The sequence below is a fragment of the Mastomys coucha genome, unplaced genomic scaffold (genome assembly GCF_008632895.1).
Source record: "Mastomys coucha isolate ucsf_1 unplaced genomic scaffold, UCSF_Mcou_1 pScaffold6, whole genome shotgun sequence".
Lineage (NCBI taxonomy): Eukaryota > Metazoa > Chordata > Mammalia > Rodentia > Muridae > Mastomys > Mastomys coucha.
Window position 1 is genome coordinate 120,200,367 of NW_022196912.1, and position 12,907 is coordinate 120,213,273.

At 46.8% G+C, this 12,907-nt stretch overlaps 1 pseudogene; it reads left to right on the top strand.

The window, feature by feature from the left end:
- The first annotated feature begins 10,308 nt into the window (after window positions 1-10,308).
- Window positions 10,309-10,565, top strand: LOC116081109 (annotated as a pseudogene).
- Window positions 10,566-12,907: the final 2,342 nt, after the last annotated feature.

Genomic DNA, 12,907 nt, shown 5'->3' on the forward strand with positions numbered 1-12,907 from the left:
TCAACTCCCCCAAACCATGCCACCAACCAATGAGGAGTGTAAATGCCCCCAGGACTGTGGAGGACAATTCTCACACAAATCACCACAGAGCTAAAGGATAATCACAGATTTTAGGACGAGAATCATCGGCGTAGTGGCCTGGACAGTGAAGCTGGAGTCTTCTGCAGTAGTGATTGAGTTTGACTGTGCCCCAAAGTGTTTTGGGTTTTGGAAACCTGGTTCTCCATGCAGGAATCCATTAGACCTTTAGAGATAGGGCTAGTGGTAAGCCCTCCCTGGGACCCAATTTTCTGTCTTGTTATTTGATGTCTCCCCTGATGCCATTGACCATGCCTTAATGTATCATAAGAGGGGCCTAGATGAACTGGTACATGCTGTTTATGACTTTAGATTCTAAACCCCTAAGCAAGGTGAATCTCGTTCCAAATTACCTGGCCTTGGGTGTTCTATGGTCGTAGCAGAAAACAAGCACTGTGTGGTAGGCTGAGCTTTGGTTTCATCATTTAGTTCTGTGGATGGCCACGGTGATGTTGCTGGAGCGAGAGTCACACGGATGCACGTGTTCCCAGGAATGTCTAAGAGGCCATGTCCAGGAAACCAGTCAGCTGCCTCAGGCTCCTTTATACCGGTCTTTAAAGTGCGTGCCGCCATGCCTGGCTCTTAGTTTTTAATGTGGGTTCTTGGGATTGACATACAATCCCTATGTTTGCACAGTAAGCACATTAGCCATTGCGCTGCCACCCAGCTTCCACCTTGCTTTCCCAGAGGGCCTTTTGACACGAATCAGTCCTGTCTTTTTATTCCATCTCTTCAAAACTTCGCCTACCCGGAGGTCTTGCTGAGCGGCAGAGATTACTCTCCCAGAACAAACTAATTCCTACTGAAGGTGTACAGCTCCCTAGTTCCTATGAAAACCCACCCACCTAAGCTACTTCCTGTGTGCACCTCTCATACCCGAGACACTATGTTCTGCCCTAATGACAGGGCAGGCATTGGGTAACATGGGTGATCCCCACCCCCTGGGCCTGCAGCTCACTTCAAACAAACCAGTCCCAATCTTGCAGAAAGGAAGATAAAGAGTCCTGTTTGGTTTCCCTCTCAGTGCCCCTCAGTGCCTGGGGTGACCCCTGTGATGTGCATGCCTCTCCTCTTGGGATCTCAGAACATTAAAAACAACCATTTGCATTGCCAGGGACATAGTTCCATTGGTAGCATAAATGCTTACCACACATGAAGCCCACAAGAGCCCAGCACCTTATCTGACATCCTAGCAGTCAGAGGTAGTCGTGGGTGGAGCAAGAGTTTAAGGTCATCTATGGCTACCTGAAAAGTGTGAGATCATATAAAACAACAACAATGACTATCATCCCCTGTTGTGGGTGCGGGGATGGGGCTGTCAATAACAATCCTCTCCTGATCAATTGCTCCTAAATATGGATAAGATAAATATGTAAAGCATATTTTTAAGGCAGGCACAGCAATATCCTTGAATGGAATGGACAGGCAGTCTCTCTGTCAGGCTAATGGGGTTAAAACCCAACTGTTTGTTTAAACTGGGCCATATCGTAGGGGAATATATGTTTCCAGTTTGCACAAATTCACCCTGGAGGCCAGCAGAATGACTGGTCAGATCACCTTATCTCTTTGAACCTCAACATCTTCACTTACAAAATGTGGCCATTTGTCCTGACTTGAGAAGCTCCAGCCATCTTCAGTCTCCTTGGTGCCCCATCTGTTCTTGGGTTTCCCCATCCATCCATCCATCCATCCATCCATCCATCCATCTATCTGGAATATTCTTGCTCTTCTCTACATCTCCTCCTACTAACAGAGTGGGAGACACCATCTGAGGCTGCATTGTAAACTGTAAAGTGCTGTGCAACCGAGGCCTGCTATTAGCTTCATTGTTGGGTATGAACTTGGCCCTGGCTGTAGGTGAGTAAGACTTTCAGGGCAGCAGTATATGATTTGGCAAATTATCTCTTCAGTGTGCTAAAGGGTCCGCCAGGAGTTTGCTCACTGCTGGATGAGGGAACAATACGGCCTCGCTGGATTCAATAACAGTGCTTTAATTATCATGATTACCTCACATTTGTACAAAGTCTTTAGTTTCAAGATCTCAAAGTACTTTATAAACATTAAACCTCTTGGTCCCCCAGGGGAGATACTAAATGGATGCGTGAGCTGGTAGCTTTCTCCTTTTCTTGGCTCAAAAGTGTTTTCCTTCAATCCAGGTAAGGGTAAACGGAACTTCAGCCTCTACAGAATGGCATTAGGCAGCGGAGGAGGAAAGCAAGCTTAGCCTGGGCCAAGGGGGAAAGTATGGAGCATGGAAACACCTAGCAATTATCAGTGCCAGTGGAGTGCCAAGCTGGAACCTAGGTCCACTTCAGATGGTCTGACAGCAGTAATTTCCTCCCACTGGATAGATACAGAGAGCAGACTGTAGCTCTGAGAGGGTGAACTGTGTGTTCAAGGTCACACAGCTGAGGACACACAAAGACAGGTAGCATTTGCACACAGGAATCTTTGAGATCCAAAGTGTTACTCTTTGCCCTGTGCTCTAGTAGCATTCTGTTGCAGTGACAGATATGACCGAAAACAGACTGAGGGAGGAAAGGGCTTCCTTGGCTTCCTTGTCCAGGTTAGAGTCTGTCACTGAGAGGAGTCATGGCAGGAACTCCAACAGCGATCTGAAACAGAAAACGTAGAAGGGTGCTGCTTACCAGCTTGCTTGCAGGCTCATGCTTAGCTAACATTTGTATATGATTCAGAATCACCTTCCTAGGGAATGACTCTGCCCGCTGTGGGCTTACCCCCACTCCTATATCAGTTAACAATCAAATCAAGTGTCAAGTAGCAGTCAGGACAGTCCCCTAAGGGTATACCAACAGACCCATCTGTTCTGGGCAGTCCTTCAGTTATGGTTTTCCTCTCAACAGCTCCAGGCTTTTCAAGTTGACAGTTGAAGCCAACTTGGACACCCTGTACTGAGCTGTCCTCCAGGTCATGGCTTGATCTGCCTAGGAATCCTGGGTAGAATTCCTGCATGGAACTTACTGCTTTTCTAGCACCCTTGGTCATTAGCTTCAGTGATACTAAGTCTAAGGCTGTGGCCTTCCCAAGGAGAAGAAGCCCTCAGGCACCTATTGGTATGAACAAATTATTCTTGTCCTAGGTAGCTCTAAGCACTATGACAAAATAGCACGCACCAAGGGGCTTTCAAGTAGCAGAAAATTATATTCCATGGTTCTGAAACAGAATTTTATGGTGAGAAAGCCAGGTGGGATTCTGCTGAGTGTCCACTTTCAAGTGGCTGACTGCCAACTTTGCATGGCACCCTCCCACTCTGACAAGGGAGCTCTCCAAGGTTTATGATCATGACGTCATCACTGCCAAGTGTCCATCTCCTAATGCCATCTCCATGGAAGTTTGAACTTCGGCAGAACTGTTTCCTTTTTTTTTTTTTTTTCAGGCGTTGATTCAGTCTACTGCACCTTAGACTTGGAATGACTATTTTATTCTGCACACAACTTCTGTCATTTTGTCCCTTGGACAACGTACAGAGCCGGGCAGCTGCTTTAGAGCTTATGCTGAGGAGACTCAGTCGGAAGGATGACCCAAAGGATGAGGGCTGGCATCATCTAGATGAATCTCTGTTCTTATAACTGATGCCCAAGGCTGTTGTTATAGGCACACAGTCTCTTCACATGGCCTGGGCTCCCTCACAGCATGGCTGCCAAAGCAATCCAGGCTTCTTCCGTGGCCGCTCTGAGGTCTGCATATGTGTGTTTTGCATGAGCCAAGCAGAAACTATTAGTTAGCTTGTTGTTTTGACTAAACTCTGATGCCATACATGGTTACATGTTTTTCATCCATTGGTTACAATGACCACTAAGCCTATCCCAGACTAGAATGGCTGGGTGTTGGCAGGACCGGACTCCCGGACTCCAGGGACAAAATCCTGTCTTTTCTCTCTTAGCCTCTGCAGGTATTCTTACTCAATATTATGAGTTCTGGAGGGCAGAGAATATATGTATAGCATGCTTGAGTTTGCAGAACCCATTTTTATCCTTTGTCATTGAGGATTATGTGTGAAGATCTGATGAATAAATAATGCTTACAGGGATGAATGAATGAATGAATGAATGAATGGGTAGATGAATGGATGAAAGGATAGGAGAATGAATGACTGGGAGGGTAGGTAGATGAATGGATGTATAGATAGATGGATGGATGGATTGATGGTTGGATGGATGGGTGCATGCATGGGTGAACAGTTGGGTGGATAGAGGATGGATGGACAAATGGATGGATGGATAAATGGATCGATGAATAGATGGGTAGATGGATTAATACAATCTCTCCACAGGCCAAAACCAAGGTGTTAATACTTTGAACTCTATGTGAATTATTTTTTCCCATTGTATTGGAATAAATGGACTCCTGTTGTAGTTTGTATTTTGGGAATGCTGTGGGGATTTTCCAACTTCCTGGAGACCCCTAAGAGTGTATGACCCCACAAGTGTCTTTTAATACCCTATACAGTTCATCTTCTCTCTGATCCCTGGATCTGCTTGCTAAGTGAGTGGGCCTTCTTCCAGAACAGTTCCCTGAGGATGTGATTGCGGCTGGTACAAAGCATGTGGATCAACAAGCAAGACCAGCCTTGGAAAGGGGATCCACAGGGTAACATGGAGGGTTGCAAAGTGCATGTGTATGTGTGTGTGCGTGTACGTGTGCGTGTGTGTGTGCATGTGCGTGTGTGTGTGCGTGTACGTGTGCGTGTGTGTGTACTGTGCGTGTGTGTGTGTGCGTGTACGTGTGCGTGTGTACGTGTGCGTGTGTATGTACATGTGCGTGTGTGTGCGTGTACGTGTGCGTGTGCGTGTGTGTGTGCGTGTGTGTGTGCGTGTACGTGTGCGTGTGTGTGTACATGTGCGTGTGTGTGCGTGTGCGTGTGTGTGCGTGTGCGTGTGCGTGTGTGTGTGCACGTGTGTTTGTGTGCATGTATGTGTTCAGTTAATTTGAATCTTCATAACACCTTTGTAAGCAACTCTTCTGCCACCTCAGCTTAAGTTAAAGAATTCCTTCGGCAAAGTGATTAACAGCAGGGGTAAGAATCATCGCAGCGAACACTGTTGTTCCCCCAGACACATCCTCAAATTGATGTTTTCGTCTCATTGTTTTTGTATTTGTTTTTTTTTTAACCTTATCTAAAGATTTTTTTAAAAAACGAGAATGATTTAACAAAAGGCAAACTCTAAAGCACTTTCTCATGGAACGCCGATGTGACACGGCAAGTGCCAACAAGAGGGCAAGATCTGTCTCGGGGAAGTCTTGAAACCTCTAAGTGGAATTTGCATAAAATAGTTCTGGTATTATCATCCCCCATTCTTCCCCTGACAGATATGTCAAGGCCTCGAAACCTAAAAGAACAATTATGTTATTGTACCTCTCAGAGGATTTGAGGGGTGTGCCTTTGGTGGGAAAAGTGCTATTAGGCCTTGAAAGCCGCTCAAAGGCGACCCAAGGGACTCTTTAGCTCGTCATTTTATAAAGAATGCCTTGGCTTTAAGTGTCTTAAAGTACGTTTATTCAAGGCGCACTTTGAGCTCTGAAAAAACAACCCCGCTAATAATTAATGGCTGTACATCTTTTTAACGTCTGCATTAGCTATAAATAAAGACTGTAGATGAAGTCACCGTTGATTAAGCTGAACCGTGACATGTGATGGCTCCCCATCTTCATCAGATGTAACAAATCGCTCCCAAGCTTTTTTTTTTAAACCATTTTTAAAAGAAATAATGGGTGTTGCAGAACCCACTGCCACTGCCAACGATGGGCCCAATCAGGTACTAATCAATTCACCCTCAGAGTGCACAGACCACCTTAGCGGGCCGCGTCCGAGCATCGAAGCTGGTGCTAAGAAGCCCCCTTGCAGCCACATGTGATGAGTTGGGCAGTAACCCCACTTTAATTTCTTCTGAAGTGGGCCTGCTAGGTGAGTCCCTGGGTCCCTGGAAGGGCTTCACTGAAAGAAAAAAAAAAGAAATACTGACTTTACTTTACGTGACAACTTTGAAGTTCAAGACAGAGACCAAGAGGCACAAAATACTCATGTTACATGAGATACGTAAGATGGGGCAGTGTCAAGATTCATGAGCCAGGAGATTTGAACTCAAAATCTGCACAGCTTAGGGGTCAAAGGAATGTGGATTCTAAACGACTGGGAAGTGAAATTCCCAGGTGTGGAGAAGCAGGCCATGTCTCTAAAAAGCAACAGAGCAGTCCTGATCTTATGAATGTTCCAGAGCCAAACACAGCAGCAATCCTTTCTCTCTTTTCTTCATGATTTCCCCCTTCCTCCCTCTTCCCTCCCTCCTTCTTCCCTCCCTCTTCTCCCCTCCCTCCCTTCCTCCCTCGTCCTTCTCTCCCTCCTTCCCTCTTCCTTCCCTCTCTCCCTCTACTCTTCCTCTCTCTTCCTACTTCCCCCTCCCTCTTTCTTCCCTCTCCCATCCTGCTTTTCTTCCTTCCCTCTCTCCCTCCTTCCCTCCCCCTTTCCTTCCTCCCTTCCTCCTTCCCTCCCTTCCTCCTTTCTATCTCCTTCCCTCTCTCTTCCCTTCCTCCCTCTCCCCCTCCCTCCCTCCCCTTTCTCCATTCCTTCCTTCAGCCCTTTTATCATTCCTGCCCGCCTGCCTTTCTCTTTATTAGACTGTATTAATCATACATAATAATTGCCTCTAGGATGGTCTTTCCGCATGTATGTAACATCATATCCAAGCTCCATCACCCTCTTATTCCCAATTACCTCCTTCTCTCCCCTAATGTCTCCCTTTTTCCATTGACTCCATGGATTTAGTCAGGGTCACTTGCAGGAGTCTCCTGTAGCTGGCCTTAAAATTAGCATGTTATAGCTGAGGCTGGCTTTGAACTCCCAATCCTCCTGCCTCCATGTCTTGAGTTCTGGGATTGCAGGCAGCTATGGTCAAAGCCAGGTGACATTTGCTTTCCTTCATGTGTCCTTGCTCTCCCTTGGGACTGGGAGGGTGATTGAAGCCACCTGTGCTGGTCGACATCTTGTTTTGTAGATGATGAAAGGAAGGTTGGTAATGGGGGGGCCCCAGAGTTGGGGGCCTGGAGGACTGGCAGAATGCCACTAATGCTGTAGTGTCTTGATGTGATAGCAACACAGTGTGTATTTCAACCCATTCTCCTGTTTTCTTGACCCTCATTGGAGCCTTTAAAAGAGGAAAAGAACTGATTTTTAAAAATGCCTTTTGCATTAATTAAGTTTACAAAAGGGCAATTTGGGGGAGGGAGTGTGAAATGTCCCCCATTGAAGTGAAGCACAAATATTCAAATGAACATAGCAGCGGGGTGGGGTTTTCACTCTGCAAGCAACCCAGCCTGCCTTTGCATCACCAGGAGTGCTCACTGAATAAAGTAGGGGAAGCCACTTGGGTACATCCATGACTCACGCCTAACATACAGGGGCTCAGACTCTTGCTGCTCTCAGGATTTTCCTTCAACTGTCTCTCTGTTGTCTCAAGTACCCACAAGCCTTTGTGGTAGTTGTTATTTAATTAATTAATTAATTAATTAATTTACATGATGAGTACATTGTAGCTGTCTTCAGACATCAGATGTAAAGAGGAAGGCATCAGATCCCATTACAGATGTTTGTGAGCCACCATGTGGTTGCTGGGATTTGAACTCAGGACCTCTGGAAGAGCAGTCAGTGCTCTCAACCTCTGAGCCTTCTCTCCAGCCCTGTGAATCATGTAAAAAACAAAAACAAATTCTACAAGCTATCCTGACCATCCTCCAACCCCCCATCTCCCCCCCAAGACTAAAGCACATAGGTACCCTCACCCACACTGACAGTGTAGTGATAGCAAATGCCTTTAGTCCCAGTACTAGGGCGGTAGTGGCAGGAGGATCTCTGAGTTCTAGGACAGCTTAGGCTACACAGAGAAACTCAAAAAGACCGATGATGATGAGGAGGATAATGGTAATGATAAATCTTAAAAACCTTACAAGAACTGAAATTGTGGTTCTACTTTTGCAGGGCACCTCCGTTCTCTCAACTCCCTCAGTAATGGCCTCTTGTCAGCCTCTGCTGTGTGTCTGTGTGGAGCCTGTGCTGGCTCCATCCACCCTCACATCTGATCCTTAGATGTCAGCCTCCCCATCCATCCTCCTCCTCCTAACCCTTGTCAGTTTGCCCACTGAACAGCCACTGTGCCAAGGGAGGGTCTGAGAGTGACATGAGACACAGTCCCCGCCACCCCTGTACAAAGTCATAGTCCAGTAAAGGATAGATGGAAGGAAAGACGGGGTTCTCCCAAGACTGAGCAAAGCTGGTCAAAGCCTGTGCAGACAGGCTTGAAGAGTGAGCAGGTTTAGCCAAGGAGATGGTGGGAAGCCCTGAAAAGGTTTGGACCTCAGAGTAGGTGTGGTTTAGACGTTTGCAGCATAGCCAGGAGGTATACATAGCTCCTCTGGCCATGAATCTGACATTTGTAATGGGATGTGCAGCCTGGGAGAAGGGAAGGAAGAGTCAGTGATGTGGACCCCACAGGTAAGCGGATTATTTCTTCCTTTCTTGATTGCACCTGTACTTATTAATTTTCTGTCCCTGTAAGAAAACTCCACCACCGAAGGCAGCTTCTAGATGGAAGAATTCATTTGGAAAGTCCATAACTCCAAGGAAAGAGTAGTGGCAGGAGCCAAGAGGCCACATCTTCAACAGCAAACAGAAAGCAGAGAGAGACAACCGGAACTGAGGCTGAGGTGAAGGCACACGTTCTCAAATCCCTACCCCCAGTGATGTATTTTTTCGAAATCTTGTACATCTTCAAGGGTCCAGATAACACCACCAACCAGGGACCTAGTGTTTATATATGTGAGCCTCTGGGGGAACATTCCTTAGATGAACCCACCTTTCTAGAGCAAATTCCTTTAAAAAAAAATTGAAGATAGATTCTTCTCTCATACAGTATATCCCGACCACACTTCCCCTCCCCAGGCCTCCCATCTCCCCTCTTATTTTAATGAGGTGGTTATAAATAAAGCTACACAGTGCTGGGGGCCTAATTCCCTTGATCAGCCCACCCACCACACATGTACAGATGAGTCCAGGGTGCTTATACCAGACACTCAAAGTCACAACAGCACAATGAGCCTAGCTTTCCAACTTGCCAGGACTTGGCACACCTATCACTCTGGCTCTGTTATCCACCCAGAAGATAGAGCCACAGTGTTGCCATCCCATTTGACAGAAGGGGGAACTGAGGCAGAGGCTTTAAGTTCCCTGACACTGAATTTGAAACCCAAGTCTCGTCGGTTCCCATCCCCCAGGCTACTGCAGAGGTCAGACATTCCAGGCTTGGAAGGAAGGGAAGAGCCATTCACAGCTGCATGAAAGGCAAGGGAACAGCCTGCACTCCTGTACTCTGGCATGGGGGCAGGAACTCTTCCTTCCTTCTCCTAGGAGCTCAGGATTTCACCCACCATTCCATCCCTATTCACCTGGGCAGCTTTAATCTTGGGGAGTGGGTGTGTGGGGCCCTGAATTGGGTTGCCATTTTCCCCCTGAGAAGTCTGGGGATTTGTCACTGTGTGGGTGTCTTTGCCCTCTGCCATGTCTTTCCATCCTCTGACTCATCTCTAAGTGTCTTTTTCTATTCTCGGCCTCTTTATTCAGCCTGGTTCCTCTCAGCCACATGCTGCGAATGTTTTCCACCATCAGACTCTCTAGCTGTCTTGACCCTGGGAAGTGCTCAGCTCAGCTTCTATTTATCTTCTGTGCCGCCTCCTGGGTCACCGAGGTGTCCCTACAAGCTGTCCAGGTTCAATGTGAAATCATGCCAGTCATATTACAGTGTGTTCTGGTTTGATGGGAAACTTTAGGGATTAAGTGAAGAGAGAACTTTTGAGTCAGCAGCTGCAGCGCAGCACTGATGCCCGGATGGACAACTGTGGATGGGCGAGAAACAGTGGGGTTGATGGGAAGTGGTCAGTCCGCAGAAGCACTCCAAGTACCAGGAACTTTAAAGAGGGCTTCGGGGTTCCTTAGCAAATTCTTTGCAGGCATATATACCAGCCCCCCGCTCCAAGTCTTGCAGCTAGCGAGTAGTACAAGCCAACTTGTGCATGTGTTCGAGACTAGAATGAGTATGCCACACCTCCGACCAGGTTACCAGATATCCATCCGTGGAGTGACCCTTACTAGTCCTTCTAAATCTGAAGTGGAGTAGCTACCCTTTGTTGTACTTGGTGTTGAATCCCAGACTGGGTCCCAACATGGATGAACCTAAGATGCTCACTGGATCCGGAGACCCCAAAGAGGAAGAAGAGGAGGAAGAATTAGTGAATGCCCTAACAACAGTGAGAGAGTGCCGTGAGCAGTTGAGGAAGTGTGTAAAGGCTGGGAAACGGCTAGAGTTGTGTGCTAAGCGCTTGCCTTCCCCGATCACAGACAGAAGAGGATTGTGCGGAGGAGCTCTGATTTCTTGTGTGCACCGGACCACTATGTGGCCCCAAACTCCTTAAAAGGTTGAAGTTAAGTGTGCAGATTCGTTTGCCTCAGCCTTGTCACTGGGAATCAAGAAAAGTTCTTTGTGGTTTTGGACATTTGTTTCTAATGTAGCAAGTTCTTGAGAACCTCATTGATTTTGGCAAGTAGCTTCTCTTCTGTGTAATTAGTGATTCCATCTTAATAAACTGATCTTCAAACTTAAAAAAAAAAGAGGGCATCGGGACAATATGGGATGAAAAATACTCAATTACAATGTTTCTGGGTTCAGAGGGCTCAGACACTACTAGCACAGTTTTTGGCTACCTGGGTCCCTGTGGTAGCTGTAGAAGTTAAACCAAGCGACTCTTTCCCCTGAGAGGGCTTCTGTTTTCTTATTCGTGAAAATGACAGTTTAGATAGATCAACCTTTATAGACATCCTAACCTCTACTGCTTTTAGTTTTGCTGAGCTTTGGGAAGAACTCCTTATGAAAACATTTTAATGCACAGATTTATCATTCCGTGTTTTATTTTAAAAATCTATAAAGTTGAGAGTTTAACATAAATTGGAAGGTGGAGAAGAGACAAATAGGGAGGAAGTGAAAGAGGAAGAGGAGGAAGAGGAACAGGAGAAGGAAGAGATGGGAGAGCAAAGGGAGGGAGAAGCTGAGGAGGAGGAGGAGGAAAAGAAGGAGGAAGAGAAGGAAGAGGAAGAAGAGGAGGAAGAGGAGGAGAAAAAGGAGAAGGAAGAAGAGGAGAAAGAGGAAGAGGAGGAGGAAGGGGAGGAAGAGGAGGAAGAGGGAGAGAAGAAAGAGGAGGAGGAAGAGGAGGAAGAGGAGGAGGACCACAAGCTAGGTGTCCTGTGGCATACTTGCCATCTTCCCCTGAGTCTGAGGCAGGAAGATAGAAAGTTCAAGGTCTGCCTGGCCAACTTAATGAGACCCTGACTAAAAACAAAAAATGTACAGGGAATATTACCAAGCAGTGGAGCACTTGTCCAGCAAGACCCTGGGTTCCATCCCAGCACTGAAACAAGAATGAAGTAAGGAAGGAAAGGAAGAAAAAGAAAAGAAGAGAGGAGGAAGAGGGGGAGGAGGAGAAGGAGGATGAAGACCCTTTGCAAAGCCCTACTATGTGTTGGTACAGTTTATTCCAGTATCCCACCTATGGTGATTTGGTGTCTGCCATCTATTTAGCACACATGAAACCAGATCAAGTATAGCACAGGCCTCTCGTGTCCTTACCATACCAAATTCTTTGGGTTCAAATCATTTCATACTCTTCCAAGAGTGTCTTTGAGCCTACAGAGTCCATCTTGAGGGTGTAACAACTAAATACTGACACCATGTACTCTGCCTTCTTGCCCTGTAGCCCTTTCCCCTAAGCCCTTCTGATTGGCAGAAGCCCTTCTGGGAAGGAAGGACATCCAGGCAGTAGCTGGAAAAGTTAGGTGGTGGGTGGTAGAAGATGGTGACACAGCCAGGATTAGCAGCTGTGGGGGTGGCTGTTCTGTGTGGCCTGAAGGGGCAGATGAGGGAGCAGTGGGCAGAATTTAAAGAGAACTAAACTTAGTCTCAGTGGGAGGGAAGCCAGAGTTGTAGTGTGTGTTCACCAAGCCCTCTGTGTGTGAAGTTCTTTCCTGCTCATTCTGACCTCTCTCCACGGTGGTTCAATCTAACCCAAAGGGTTTGTTTCCTGTTCAAAGCACTCATCAAACAAAATGAATCAAAGTCCCTGGGATGTATGAGTATAGGGACATGGACAAACCCGAGTCTTCACGTTGAAGAAGCTCTGAGCCTGAGAAGCATTGCCAGCCCGCCAGGCTTAGTCTGCTGAAGCAAGTGGTTGCTTTTCTGGTACTCCCAGATCCACCGCGTTGCTATGACTGCTTGGAGCTCCATAGCCAAGGCAATGGGGCATCCTGAGCTCTCAGGCCCTCTGTTTCAACGTTTCCTTTTGCTTGAAATTTTTCTACTGGTCTGCACTTTTTCTGGCTGTCTGATTTTTGAATCCTCTGTTTCTAAGACATGTTTTCCCCTGAAAAGTTTCTATCCATTCTCTAACACCCATCCACCTCCTCCAGGTGCCCTTATCTTGGAATCTGGGGTCTTCTCTTACTTCCGTGTTTTGAATGTGCAGAAGGTCATCTCCACAAGCTCCTCTCTCTGTCCTTTCCATGTGCTTGCTCTCTGGACACTGTGGGTCTGCATGGACCACTACTACAATGAAGGTCCCATCTCTAGGAGGTCCTCTGAGCACCCCTGAGGCCTGCTTTGGACTGGCTTCTGTTCTAGATCATGAGGCTTGTCTCAGGTTAACTGAACTTCCTCTAGATGCCCAGATACAGTATTTACTAAACCAAATTCAATTATTCTTACTGTTGTTG